The following is a 14,392-nucleotide window of genomic DNA, read 5'->3' on the forward strand; positions in this document are numbered from 1 at the left end:
ATATATAAGGCTAAATGTCTTTATGCTCGGGTAGGCTTTGCCCGGCCGAGCATATATGAGCACGTGGGTGCTTGCTCAGCCTGTGGTCGATCGATAATATACTGAAAATCATACATAAGGATAAATGTCTTTATGCTCAAGCGGGCATTGCTCGACCAAGCATATATAAGCACGTGAGTGCTCGCTCGGCCAGTAGTCGGCCGGTAATATGCTGAAAATCATATATAAGGCTAAATACTTTTATGCTCGGGCGGACTTTGCTCGACCGAGCATATATGAGCACGTGGGTGCTCGATCGGCCTACAGTCGATCGGTAATATGCTGAAAATCATATATAAGGCTAAATGTTTTTATGCTCGGGAGAGCTTTGCCTAGTCGAGCATATATGAGCACGTGGGTGCTCGCTCGGCCTTCACTCAACCGGCCACATATCACTCCTATCTTTCTTTACTTAAACCCCTCTTTCACTCACCAGGCCGACCTATCATAACCCGTATCAATCATGATCCCTAATTAATCAAAAAATCACAATTGATCTTAGAACTAATTCTGAAACCTTCAATAGCTACAGTGAGTCGTGTCTCGTTCCTTTCACTCATCTTATATCCACTTGGTTTAGAATATAGTCTATATGTCTACCCCCATTAGGCTGACTACATCACACCTAGCCCAAGTAATACTTCCTTGTTCTACAAATTCAAATTACTCGTACATGTATACAAGAGTCTCATACTCTTAGCATGTGATACTTTGACCAAAGACTTTGAGTAATAATCCTAATAAGTGACCATAAGATATACGTCTTCTCACAAAGAGTGATGAATCTTCTATGAGCTATCCAAACACCTTCAGGTACTTCGACTTAAACCTAATCATTTCGACTCCACACCTTCAAAGGATGTTTGCTTAAGATATCAAGGTATAAGTCTTCATAACCAAGATGACTTGTATAGCTCAAGTCGAAGGAAACTTGTACTCGAGTTGTAGTAAGACATATCCATACATCTAGAGAACCATATAAAGTCTTACAGCAAGTCACTTTAATGAACTAGTTACCATAACTAGCATCCACATTTAACTCTCGACATCCCAATTCTCTAGCTAGTGAGAAACAGCTGCTTGGCCGAACTAAGAATTATAATCCATGCTAGTCTTATAGAATTAATGATGTTCGAATGCACCAATTCGACAATTAGGAAAATTTTAATACATTCATAATTGCACATGTAAAGAAAATTACAAGTTGTGATCCAATTATAAATTCTCTCATGCTATAAATTGTATTCATACATTCAGTAAATGAGTTTAAGATTATTCAAACATATAATATGCACTCAAATAATAAATCTATATTTATCAAATAAATAATAAAACCATAAGACGATTATCTTAGAGCATCCCTCAAAATCTAACACTTAAATCATCACAAAATAAGTACAAAATACTAATAAAAATCCTATATAAAATACACTCGTCACAATGGCAAATTGGAAATCCCCTCTGTGGTAAAATGTAAATTCATTTTCAAATGTTCAAAAAATGATTTGGTCAACTATCGACGTCACCTATAAATAGGGCTTTGGTGGTGACATTCTGTTGGATCGAGAAGTGCTAGAGGGGGTGAATAGTGCTCATGGCTTTCACTTTGCGAATTCATAAATCGTACGGAAAACTAACAGAGTAATAAGTAGCGGAGAATAAGAACAATCACACAGACACGAAGAAATTTACTTCGTTCAGAGCCTGTGACGACTCCTACTCAAAGGCCCGCGATCCTTGATCGCTTTCCGTGGGCAACAACTATAATATCGTCAATAGTACAAGTATGAAATGAGTACAGAAAATCTAAGCAATACCGATAACAGAATTTACAGAAATCGGAGCGTTGGGTTGTCGGTGTCAAGTTGCAACACTTCCGGGTCGTCTTATTAGCAGCTAGTTGCAAAGGGATCGCTTGGTATTCGTTGTATTGAGCTGCTGGTCGAGACCCTCTTATAAAGGGTGTTCAAGGCGCCTCCATCAAGCTCCAAGGCGCCCTGAATCCCTAAGTATTATCCCGTAAATGACTCTGAGATGAAGCTTTGACCGCTGCCTTTTATCCATCTCAAAGCGCCTTCATCACTGTCCAAGGCGCCTTAAACCACTTGTTCAAGGTGCCTCCAACCCTTCTGGACAGTTGGCTTCGGCTCGCACCCGAGGCGCCTCCAAACTCCATGGAGGCGCCTCGGTACTGTTCATCCGAGGCTATTCTTTGCAGTTTGGTCCCTGCAAGATACATTAATCCCAAATATACCCTGCAGCACAAAGTTAGCACATAAAACATAATAATATAAGTGAACGACAATCATCGGACTGTCCGAGTCTGACTTCGGGTTTCCGACAGGAAACCCTAGGTCGACCCGACACCTACTGTTCCCTCTACGAGGAACGCATCCTCACCTACTCCACTCAGGAGATTTACCTGATGCCAGTGCGATCCTCCAGATCGACTGGACTTTTACTCGGTGCTCGATGCTTCCGGACTTTCTGCTGGACGTCCGCTTCCCGGCTGGTCCAGTCTTTCACTTGGTTCGCGACACCAGGACTTTCCACCTAGGGTTACCCCCCCCCCCCCTTAGGACTTTTGCCTGAAGCACTCGACCCATCAAGACTTTATGCATAGGGTTACCACCCCCTATGACCTAGGGTTACCACCCCCTAGGGTTTTCACCTTGCCTAACCATCGTTAGGGCTTTTACCTAAGTACACTTAGGACTTTCCTGTAATCTCATTCAGACTGTTAGATCACCACACACCTTAACTTTGAATCCTTTGTCATTATCAAAACTTAGGTTAGATCGTCGGTTGCTTCCCGCACCAACAATCTCCCTCTTTTTGATTATGGCAACCCAAATTCAAAGTTAAGTAAAACAAATGCATAAATATATTTAAAAGGTTTTAAGTGAGCACGCTTAAGTATATAAATTCAAATACAAGCATAACTTAAGCTAACACTTAAACTTTGTGAAGCTCTCCCCCTTAATACAGGGCTTGCTTTTTGAAGTAGATTTTTACTTTTGAATTTTCCTACTCTCCCCCTTTGCCATTTATCAAAAAATAAGTCATTTGAAAGCAAGTTATAAGTTTTTAGAAAAAGAACAGATTTAGGCTTTGAAGAAAATGCTTTTGTAAGCTTATAATTAAATTTTACTGAAAAATTGTTAGCTAAGGGAGAGGGAGGACTTAAAAGGAATATTTTGCACCTAAGTTTAAACGGCTAATATATGGTTGACTTCTTTTGAAACTTAGTTGTTTTTTGAAAGATATTTAGCTAAATTTTGAAAAACTTAGCTAGATTTTAAAGAATTTTTTGGAGCCAAATTATTTTGAAAAAAAATTTTGAAGTCTTAGCAGAAATTTTTGGAAAGTCATGAGTTAAATTTTGCAAGTAAAGAAATATGCTTTTTAATACTTTTAGCTAAGTATAGAATGAATCTAAGAGGTAACTTAGAAAAGTATTTTAGAAAAAAAAAATTATAAAGGTGCTTAAGTTTGAGAAAGTTTGAAAGTTGCTATATGAATCACTTAGCTAAGTCATTTTGCAAACAATGAATTTTGAAAATGTAGTTTCACTGTGAAAAGGTACTTAGCTTAATTAAAAACTTAATTTTGAAAAAATAGGAGGAAGAACTTATGAATTTTAGGACGAAGAGGGAGTAACTAAATATTTAATTTAGGTTGTTTATTCAGTTGGTCCTTAAGTCCAAGCATGAGTCAAGTTAAATTAGATTTCAAGTTATCCAATTTGTTTTGATAAGGTATCAGAGCCCTAAAGTACAAACATGCTTAATCTTAGTATTTCCATTTCCTTCACCAACTGTCTAACCTTTAGCTACTTGCTGATTACCTAGAGGGCAGCAGCTTTCACTTGGTTAGCCAAGTTAAGTCTCTTGGTCCAGTTAGCTTTGACTAAAGCTGGATGACTTAAACTGATTTCTGTTAATAAAGTATTTAACGCCCAGACTCATAATGATGCACATATATAAGCATTCTTGAGTCCAGCCTGTACCCTATGCATCTCACGTCATTCTATGTTTTTCAAACACAAGCAAGGTATACCTAGGTGTTTGTGAGATGCTCTGGCTTAGATCAAGGGGAACATGATTTCTAGGGGGAAAGCCTAGGCTAAGTCCAATTTTTGAAAATTCTAAGAAAATGGGATTTTAAAATTATTATTTTTCCTAGAATTTTTAAGAACAATTTAAAAGTGGTTTTGAAATTATACTCCCAATTTTGAAAAAGTGACAAATAAGTACTGAATTAAAACATAAGTCAGCTAAACATAAGATAACCAACTCCAAGATATAGCCAAAAGGTGAGTAAGATATCCAGATCCAAAAAGTGAGTGACATATCCAGATAATCTAAAAAGATAGAGTCAAGCAGGCGGATCGTCAGCTGGAGGATCGGCTAGAGGCTGCTCGTGCCAGCTGAGGCTGTCCCTGACGTTGTATCTCGCCTCGGAGAGACTCGAAACCTGCAGCTATCTCGGATCGGAGAGATCGGAGGAAGCATCGAGTCTCAATAGAGTGAACCTCAAGACTGGCGAGTATATCCTTGACGGAGAGTGATGTCGAGGTCGAAGGACCGGCAGATGTAGAGGGTCCAGTAGAGGTGGAAGGATCTGAGAAAAAGTCCTCTGCCAGGAAGTCGGGCCAATCCTCACCCTCACCTAGTATATCCTCGGCCTCTGGAGCGATAGGGGCAGCGGCTGGCTGTGGTCGACTTGTCGAGGCTAGAACTCCATCAGCGTTGACCTCAGCATGGGCTAGTCTACAACTACGTGACCCTAGTTCGGCGTATATGGTTAAAGGGATAACTGTCCCTCTGGTCACATCTATGCCTTCGATGGTCGAAAAGATGGAAGTCAAAATATGGCAGTAGGGCATATGCACTATATGGGATGTGACTGTACTAGATGCTGAGATAATGTTCTGGAACATGTGTAAGGCTATATCAATGTCCAACCGATGACTCAAGGCATATAGAAAGAATGAATGTGAAGATCGCATCTTCGGGACATCCCGAGATGAGATCGGCAATATGCAGGCTGTCAAGACCCTATACATAACATAGTCCTGGACTCTAAGAAAAACTGACCGGAACTCAGTCAAGCCGAGTGGTCTCTCCATAGATAGTGTCTAACGTAATATGAGAGTAGGGGTCGCCAAATGGCAGATCCATACCGGGGTAGCACAGGAAGGTACACTCTGACGCTCTAAGCCCTAAGGCGGTACGTAACAAAGTGGGGGTAAGCTGGATGTCAGTGCTACCAACTCTAGAGGAGTATGTACTATCATCAACCCTTTCAAGGTTGTGATAGAACTGTGCACATAAATCATGATTTACTGCATCACTACAGTAAACCAATTTGTCCAGCTGATAGTATTCTATCATCTGGATCGATGGTTGACAGAACTGACTAAAGAAGGGTCTATTTAGGTATCTGGGTTTGATAGGATTAAATTTGAAGTTAGCAAATGTATCCCTAAGTTGGTCGGTTGGGAATCTGAGGTCGGCTGATGGGAGTCTAGCCGGATTGGGATCTACTTGACGTCGTTTCCTATTTTCAACGATTTTACATAAAAATTGGCAAAATAAGCACAAAGAATATGTAAAACTTGACTGGGAAGTGATTAGAGTTTACCTAGGAGGCATTGCTAGGATTAAAGAGGAAGAGATGGGTTGAAGGCGCCTTAGATGATGTGAATCGTCGAGAAATCGCCACAGGTTCGGGGGAATACTCGGCGGAAAAAGACACAATAGAAAGGTTCTGTTTATGGCAAAGAATAAGGTTGAAGGCGCCTTAGTCAAGACTTAAGGCGCCTTAAGAGTTCTTTTGGAGGAGCCTTAACCGGGACTTAAGGCGCCTTAACTTGAGGCGGCGGGAATTTTCCCACCGCGTTGGAGGGCGCCTCCCGCATGTGGGAGGCGCCTCCGATAGGCGCCACGTGTACATTTTTTTTTATTTTGAATTGAATTAGGTAAGTTAATTTTTGGATCAAAAAACTTTAGGTTAATTAAATTTAAAGGAATAATTTTAATTTGAGAAGTAATTTAAGTTTATTAAATTTGAAAAAATAATTTTACGTAATTTTGAAAAATAATTTTAAGTTAATTAAGTTTGAAAAATAATTTTAAGTTAATTAATTTTTAAAAACGATTTAGGTTAATTTTGAAAAAATTTAAGTTAATTAAGTTTGAAAAATAATTTTAAGTTAATTAATTTTTAAAAACGATTTAAGTTAATTTTGAAAAATTTTAAGTTAATTAATTTTTAAAAACGATTTAAGTTAATTTTCAAAAATTTTAAGTTAATTAAGTTTGAAAAATAATTTTAAGGTAATTAATTTTTAAAAATGATTTAAGTTAATTTTGAAAACTTTTAAGTTAATTAAGTTTGAAAAATAATTTTAAGTTAATTAATTTTTAAAAACGATTTATGTTAATTTTGAAGAATAATTTTAAGTTAATTAAGTTTGAAAAATAATTTTAAGTTAATTAATATTTAAAAAGGATTTAGGTTAATTTTGAAGAATAATTTTAAGTTAGTTAAGTTTGAAAAATAATTTTAAGTTAATTAATTTTTTAAAATGATTTAAGTTAATTTTGAAAAATTTTAAGTTAATTAAGTTTGAAAGATAATTTTAAGTTAATTAATTTGAAAAAAAAATTTAAGTTAATTAAATTGAAAATTATTTTTTAAGTCAATTAATTTGAAAAATAATTTTTAAGTCGATTAATTTCAAAAAATAATTTTTAAGTTGATTTTGAAAAATAATTTTAAGTTAATTAAGTTTGAAAGATAATTTTAAGTTAATTAATTTTGAAAAATAATTTTAAGTTTAATTTTCAAATTGATTTTGAAATGATTTTTTAAATAATTTTGAAATTGATTTTGAAAAGATTTTTTTAATAATTTTGAAAATATTTTTAAATAATTTTGAAATTGATTTTGAAAAGATTTTTAAATAATTTTTAAAAGATTTTTCAAATAATTTTGAAATTAAGTTTTTAAAATATTTTTAAAATGATTTTTTAAAAGATTTTTCAAATAATTCTGAAATTAATTTGGAAAATATTTTTTTAAAATAATTTTGAAATTAATTTTGAAAATATTTTTTTTAAATAATTTTGAAATTGATTTTGACAAGATTTTTAAATAATTTTGAAATTGATTTTGGAAAGATTTTTAAATAATTTTGAAATTAAGTTTTAAAAAAATAATTTTTAAATTGATTTTGAAAATATTTTTAAATCATTTTGAAATTGATTTTGAAAAGATTTTTAAATAATTTTTAAAAGATTTTTCAAATAATTTTGAAATTAAGTTTTTAAAAGATTTTTAAAATAATTTTTTAAAAGATTTTTCAAATAATTTTGAAATTAATTTGAAAAAATAATATTAATTACAAATTTAATTTTCAATTTCAAATTTGATTCTCTTTTCAATTTCTTAGTCCTTAGTTATCTCACCCGATCTAAATTTTCAATCAGTTAATCCTAAATTTTTTTGAGATGATTTAGTTTCAATTTAATCTAACCTTAATTACCCTACCGGTAGACTACTCTTGTTTACCCTTATCGGGTAGATTAATTTCGGAGGTGCCAGCTATTCTGGATCCTCCTTCTATTTATTTGATTTAAGTTTTATTTTTACTTTTGAATTAATTTTGAATTTTTAATTTAATTTTCAAATTTTTAATTTTTAATTTAATTTCAAATTTTTAATTTAATTTTTGAATTTTTAATTTAATTTTTAGTTTTTAATTATTTTCGTTTTATTAGTATCATTTTTCTTTTTGCTCCCCCTGGATCATAGCCTCTATATGGTCTATCGAGGTAGTGTATTTGATCCTTCGGGATCCAATATTGACCAAGTCCAACTTGATTAATCAATTTGGACTTGGGGACCCATGCTTGGACTATTTTTCTATTTGCTTTTTGTACAAGAGATAAATAAGATTTATATTTCCTTTTTGGTATAAATCCTAGACCAGTTCTATTGTAAACAGCTCTTTGTGTCCCAAGAATTAGGTCAAGATTCTTAGAACCTAAAGAAAATCGTTCTAGTGTTTTCTCCAGATCCTTGACTTGAATTTTCAGGCTGAAATTCTCTTCTTCAAGTTTTTGGGCTTGAGTTAAGTTTCCAGTCTGAACTGGTTCAGTCAAAGATTCGGAGTTAGTCACTTGTTTAAGGACAGCTACTTCCTTTAGAAGTGACTTAATTTTAAGATTCGACTTAGCTAATTTTTGTAATAAATAATTAACTAAGTTATTGAGGCGAGGGATACTTACACAGGGATCGGGCCCTTCGGAAACGGATACGGATCTGTGGCTTCGCTCGGACTCGGCCTCCGACTCGCTCTCACTCTCGGACACGTCGATCTGGTCCTGGGCCATCAGTGCGAGGAGACTCGTCTGATCGAGTTTGTCGTCGGTATCTTCTTCTGAGGATTCGTCCCATGTCGCCTTCAGGGCCTTCTTCTTTCGCTTCTTTGCATCCTTCAGACTTGGGCAGTTGGCCTTGATGTGCCCCTTCTGGTTGCACCCGTAGCAGCTAATCTCGAACTTACCCTTCGAACTCGGTTGAACCTCCTTGGATTGTACTATCTTATTTAGATCTCTCTTGTTGAAGCCCTTCTTCTTCTTGTAGAGCTTCTTTACGAGGTTTACGAGCTCGGTTGTCAATTCATTGTCTTCATCGTCTGAGTCGGGTTCTTCTTCCGACTCTGGTTCAGTTCTTCATCGTGATCTTGGTTCGCGTGTTCGACTGGTACCTGCAACCAAAGCAACCCCCTTCTCGCTTGGATGTGCATTAGTCTGCTGGTGAAGTTCGAATTCCGAAAACAATTCATCTAATTTAATACAAGATAGATCCTTAGAGACTTTGTAGGCATCTACCATTGATGCCCACAATGTACTCCTTGGAAACGAGTTAAGAGCGTACCTTATGATATCCCTATTTTCTACCTTCTGCCCGATTCCGTGGAGGGAGTTGAGGATGTCTTGAATTCTTGCGTGCAGTGAACTCGCCGTCTCACCTTCCTGCATCTTTAGATTATACAATTTATTAAGCAACAAGTCACGTTTACTTACTTTTATGTCGAAGGTTCCTTCGTGGAGTTCGATCAGCTTCTTCTAGAGCTCCTTTGCTGATGTGAATGGGCCAACTCGATTGAGCTCCTCCTTGGTCAGTCCGCACTGGAGGGTGCAGGTTGCTTTGGCATCAGCTTCCACCTTCTTGATTATGGTCAGTCCCTATTTTTCGTAGGGTGTTGGCTTGCCGTCTTCGTCGAATGGGAGTTGTAGTCCAGTCTTGACGATCATCCATGTCTCGAACTGGGTTTTGAGGAATGTTTCCATTCGCCCCTTCCAGTACCCGAAGTCTTCTCCGGTGAAAAGCGGGGGGCGAACGGTGCTATAACCCTCTTGATGGGCCATTTGAACTTTTGCACGACAAAAACAACGAAAATCGGTTCCAAGACTAAGTCTTGGATTAGTAGTGCGGGAATAATTTAAAAGAAAACGTACTCGAGTGGTGTTGCACCAACTTCGAGCAAAAACCGATTCGAGAAAAGAATTAGAATATTGCTATAAAGCTAAATTATAATTAACTCCGAAAAATCTGAAAATACCACGAAAATTTGTTTTGAAAGGTGGTTGCACCGATTCAAAATGACCCCGCTCTGATACCAATTGTTGGATCGAGAAGCGCTAGAGGGGGGTGAATAGCGCTCGTGGCTTTCACTTTGCGAATTCGTAAATCATACGGAAAACTAACAGAGTAATCAGCAGTGGAAAATAAGAACAAGCACACAGACACGAAGAAATTTACTTCGTTCGGAGCCTGTGACGACTCCTACTCGAAGGCCCACGATCCTTGATCGCTTTAGGTGGGCAACAATTATAATATCGTCAATAGTACAAGTATGAAATGAGTGCAGAAAATCTAAGCAATACCGATAACAGAATTTACAGAAATCGGAGCGTTGGATTGTCGGTGTCAAGTCGCAGCACTTCCGGGTCGTCTTGTTAGCAGCTAGTTGCAAAGGGATCGCTTGGTATTCATTGTATTGAGCTGCTGGTCGAGACCCTCTTATAAAGGGTGTTCAAGGCGCCTCCATCAAGCTCCAAGGCGCCCTGAATCCCTAAGTATTATCCCGTAAATGACTCTGCGATGAAGCTTTGACCGCTGCCTTTTATCCATCTCAAGGCGCCTTCATCACTGTCCAAAGCGCCTTAAACCACCTGTTCAAGGCGCCTTGAGCTTCCTTCAAGGCGCCTCCAACCCTTCTGGACAGTTGGCTTCAGCTCGCACCCGAGGCGCCTCCAAACTCCATGGAGGCGCCTCAGTACTGTTCATCCGAGGCTATTCTTTGCACTTTGGTCCCTGCAAGATACATTAATCCCAAATATACCCTGCAGCACAAAGTTAGCACATAAAACATAATAATATAAGTGAACGACAATCATCGGACTGTCCGAGTCTGACTTCGGGTTTCCGACCAGAAACCCTAGGTCGACCCAACGCCTATTGTTCCCTCTACGGGGAACGCGTCCTCACCTACTCCACTCAGGAAATTTACCTGATGCCAGTGCGATCCTCCAGATCGACTGGACTTTTGCTCGGTGCTCGATGCTTCCAGACTTTCTACTGGACGTCCGCTTCCCGGCTGATCCAGTCTTTCACCTGGTTCGCGACACCAGGACTTTCCACCTAGGGTTACGCCCCCCTAGGACTTTTGCCTGAAGCACTCGACCCACCAAGACTTTCCGCATAGGGTTACCACCCCCTATGACCTAGGGTTACCACCCCCTAGAGTTTTCACCTTGCCTAACCACAGTTAGGGCTTTTGCCTAAGTACACTTAGGACTTTCCTGTAATATCATTCAGACCGTTAGATCACCACACACCTTAATTTTGAATCTTTTGCCATTATCAAAACTTAGGTTAGATCGTCAGATGCTTCCCACACCAACACATTCCACAACAAGAAGCAAGAAGCAATATTCAATCACTAAGCATTCATTCTCTGCTTCAAAGCTCTTTCTAAAGCTTCGACAAGTAGAAAACAACTTAGTATTTTTAAGTACTATATTCATTTGAGTTGTAATTCTTTCTTTAGCATTTGTATTTCAATTATGATATCTCTTTGCCAAGATTGTAAAGGTTTGTCCACCATTGAAGGGTTTCTAGAAGAGAGAAAATTAGTGGGCATTTTTTGAGGTGATTCACTCGACGGATTGATAGGTTGTGGATTATGAACTTGGGGGTTTTGAACCATGCTAAATCAACGTGTTCCATTTCTTTGTTTATGTTGCTTACTTACTCTCTATTTACTTACTTTGTGTTTACTTACTTTGTATTTACTTATACTTTATTTACTTTGTGTTTACTTACTCTATGTTTACTTTTGTTGCATAAATTAGTTAAGTTAACAAAAAATTTTAAGTGATATTCACCCCTTCTAGCACAACCCATAAATCCTATAATTGATATAAGAGAATGGGCACTCTAGATAAGCTTAACCATTTTTCAATCATTCAAGTTCTTTGGTACCAATACTTTGTATCAAAGAGAGTTCACATATACTTAGTCAAGGGAGCTTCAGCTTCCCCATTTTAGGAAGATTGTATTTAGGACCATGGCTACTTTAATATGATCCATTGAGACTCACCACTAAATGGGAATCTATCTTGACACACTTTCTTGGGAACTTATTTTAACCCAATTTGAACCAATCTTAGAAGAGAGTTCGGTGAAGGGAACCTAGTCTTGCTTGTTTTAGGATGATTCTACCTAGCACCATAGCTATTTTAAAAATATCCATTGAAACTTATGACTATTTGATAATCTATCCTGACACACTTGCTTGGTTGACTGTACCTAAACTTGAATCAAAATAAGGATCAAATCACCTTAGCCACACCTTAGAGAGTCAGACACTAAATAGATCATTTTCTGTCTATAAAATAAACTTAATCACATTCCTTTATACATAATGTTTATTATTATTGTGTCACTTACCCAAGGTTATTGAAAGATCTATTTTAAAATCCTAGCAAATTTCTTTCTTTAGATGTGTTTCTACAAGAAGATTATAGTATTGTCTATCCTCCCTTCTTTGATGGTAACAATTTTGTCTGTTGGAAGGAAAAGATAGACTACTACCTAATGAATGACATTGAAAATTAGTTCATTGTTAAAAAGAGGTTCAGTCAACATAGAGATGAATTTGGGCAACCCCTAGAGTTTGACAAGTGGACAAGTGATACAAGATGAAAGCCTAAGAAAATGCAAAGGGTACAACAACTTTGCAATGTCACCTAACACAAGAATACCTTTGTAAGGTCAAGCCTTTTAAGAGTGCAAAGGAGTTGTGGGATAAGTTGGTTGAAGTTAAGAAGAAGAAGAACTAAACAACTCCTCCAAGATGATGGCTTTAAAGGCAAAAGATGAAGTGATTAAGTTTGAATCAGATTCAAACCCAACACAACAGACTCAAACTCAAACCAAAATAAAGATGAGATTATTGACTCAGATGAGTCAATTGATGAGGTAAATCCTGATATTGAGAAGTTATATTCAACAATAGCTTGCTTAACTAGAGAACTAACTAAATCTAAGTTTAAGTCACTCCTTAAAGAGGTCAAAGACCTTAACGGGGAGACCAACTCTAGCTTGTCAACTAAGCATGTTCAAGAAGGAACTTCAACTCAAGTTAAACAACTTGAGGAAAAAAATTTCTCCTTGAAAACTCAAGTTGAAGAGTCAAAGTCAATGTTGGAAAAGTTCACATTGCGTGTCATATATTTAGATATGGCACTTGGGTTTTACTGAGTCTCCTACAACAAAATTGGGCTTGGGTTTAACTGAAGTACTAAGCATTTATCATACATGTCACCCGTGTAAAGAAAGTCATATAATAATACTATAAGCAAAAAGGCTTGGGCTCCCAAGTCATATTTGATTAACAATGTCAAACCAAAGTCAAACCACGATCATCATTATAACCCCAACCATGAGTAGCTCCGCCTTGTGGCATAAATTGACAAAATCGAATGATATTTCCAATAACCAATTATAATCAAGATATTAAAACAATGAAGGATTCCTAAATCCTATAGCTCAGAGATACAACTCGACTTGCATAAAAATTCCTTTGCTCAAAATTCGCATAATCAGAAAATAAAAATCCCAAAATAAGACCAAACCCCACGAACATAAATCATAAACCGAGCTATGATACCAATAAAAGTCTCATGCCCTAGGGATATAATTCTCGGTTCCCCACCTGATGATAATAAATAAAAGACCTTAAACACTATATAATAGGATGACCAAGAAATTCATTGTACTTATATCATTTTCTTTATATACAATGAAAATTGTATGAATAAAATATTAGATGAAACAAAATGAAATATAAAAAAATAAAAATCAAGTCAAATGAGGAATCAGTCGATCAAAATCTTCGAGTGATTCTATGTAAAGCTGAAACCAACTATTCAATTCTTTCTTTTAAGATTCCATTTTCCATGCATCTTTGTTATTTCATTTTAATTCATTTAACCATCATTATTCAATTCTAAGTTCATGTCTTATTGGTTAATCTGAACTACATATACAAGTCAACTTTTAATATGAATCATGATAATTGATTATGGTATCATCAAAAGATTTGTAAGTAAAAGTTATACAATATAAAGGTGCAAGTATCAACAATATACAATATCAACAATATGGAGTAGGGAAGGTCAAGCAAATCTAAAAGACAAGTATTAATGGAAAAGTAATTGAGAACATCCATTTAATTTTGAAAGCAACCCTTCCCATCTTAATGCTTATATGAACCCACATGTGGATATGAAATAATATCATTATTTACCCTCTAATGATTTAATTATTTTAATACCCATTTCACTATTTTAAATATTTTTTAATCCCCTTTTTGAAAATAATAATATAAGCATATACATAATCCAATTTATCTATTTATTCATATACATGGAAATGTATTACGAGCCAAATCTTTTATATATAGCAAAAGCTTTGAGTGTCGACAGACCACCGTACTCCACTTGAACTAGTATCTACAAATATCATATGAAAATAATTCAAATACTCAAAATGATATCTAGTTATACAATAACACAAGACATCAAATCGTGATCCTGCTACTTCATAATATTCCTTCAACCGAGAAACTAACGAAGGTGTTTCGTTGATACGAAACTCTCAAGCCAATCGAACCTATATAATAAATTATAATTAGTCCAACATAACTATATATGTCTTAAGATTAATAAACAATGATTTACCCATTCTTACCACACTCCAGAATGGCAAA

Source organism: Zingiber officinale, chromosome 5A (genome assembly GCF_018446385.1).
Source record: "Zingiber officinale cultivar Zhangliang chromosome 5A, Zo_v1.1, whole genome shotgun sequence".
NCBI classification, from domain to species: Eukaryota; Viridiplantae; Streptophyta; class Magnoliopsida; order Zingiberales; family Zingiberaceae; genus Zingiber; species Zingiber officinale.